The following is a 1,392-nucleotide window of genomic DNA, read 5'->3' on the forward strand; positions in this document are numbered from 1 at the left end:
TGCATGTGTGATGCAGTGATATCAGTGGTATAACTGTGGATGCACAGATGTGGTGTGGTGAGAAATGCTGTCTGGTGCAGCAAATCAAACCAAATGATACCATGGCCGCAGCCACATGCAGGGTGGAGAGGGAACAAAACAGCTAAGGGGTTGGGTGTTTTGTAGCCTGGAAACACTGAGCCCAAGGGTGCCAAGCAGGCGGGACCACCCACTCATATTCAGCATGTACAATAAGATAAAAATGACTTTACAATTATATATCTTTAGGATAGAATCTCTGTTTTGGGTTAGTTCAAATGGTCTCCCACCAAATTTACAGCTGTGAAAAAAGGTCTCTAGATTTAATGTGAGTTGCTCTGGAATGTGTCCGGTAATAAACTGCTGTTCTGTTCCTTGGTACGTTACAACTATCTCTGTGTTTTGTGACAAACTCTAAAATTCAGAGATTTGATAGGTTTACAATGTCTCAAGTTATGTTAATTATTCAATTAAAATCTGAAAGCAACCAAAGTTGATTAAAATGTGGCAAAGTCTGTGATTTGAGATGGATTCTTATGTTTAGAAAGAATGGTTGCGAGGATTGGTGTAAAAATACAGATGGAGCAGCTGTTTTAAGGAAGTGAAAACATACAGAAAGTTATCGCAAGGTCTTCACCTCTCTATGTTAAGGGCTATGAGATGCCATATGCTGGGAATTGCACAATATAAATAAAATTGAATTGAATTGAAAGTTAAACAAAAAACAAAAAACGTAAAGGTAATGCATGATCAGAAAGCTTCACTCTGGTGTCAGTGGGTCTCGAAAACAGTAAGGTTTTTCCTTGATTGTGGTCGGTCTTACATTCTAAATAGGTTTGGCACAAAAAGCCTTGGCCTGCACCTTTTTTGGGCTGCATATATATTTTGTTATGTTGTTGTGTTGCATCGTTTCTGAGAATATGTCTAATTGCCTATTCCCTCACTGTGTGCTATTGGTTGCACACCAAAATCAGTCACAAAACTAAAAATAAATAAATGAACTTCACAAAAATAAATAGATATAAACTGCATACATCTTGGTATAACAAAAGCCTGCTACCTCCAGAGCAAGCAGTGTAGCAGCTGTCTTCCTTTAAGACGATCCTCTATCTTCCCTAAATCCTGCTGTAACACAGAACAGATGCTGATGTAATTTGCAAATTCTTTTCCATGCAAGTTGTGATCATACAGGTCTGTCTGATATTCATCTAATGTCACTTTCAACAGCCCCTGAAAAATGAATTACCTAAATTAACTGTGCATTAAAGTTAGTCTGTGGGTCTTTAAAGTGATTTATATGAATATTTAGCTTGTTAGCATATGCCAGATTTACCATCAATCTCACTCCCACCCCAGCCTTTCCCCTGTCCTGTG

Source organism: Stegastes partitus, unplaced genomic scaffold (assembly GCF_000690725.1).
Source record: "Stegastes partitus isolate 25-593 unplaced genomic scaffold, Stegastes_partitus-1.0.2 Scaffold2574, whole genome shotgun sequence".
NCBI classification, from domain to species: domain Eukaryota; kingdom Metazoa; phylum Chordata; class Actinopteri; family Pomacentridae; genus Stegastes; species Stegastes partitus.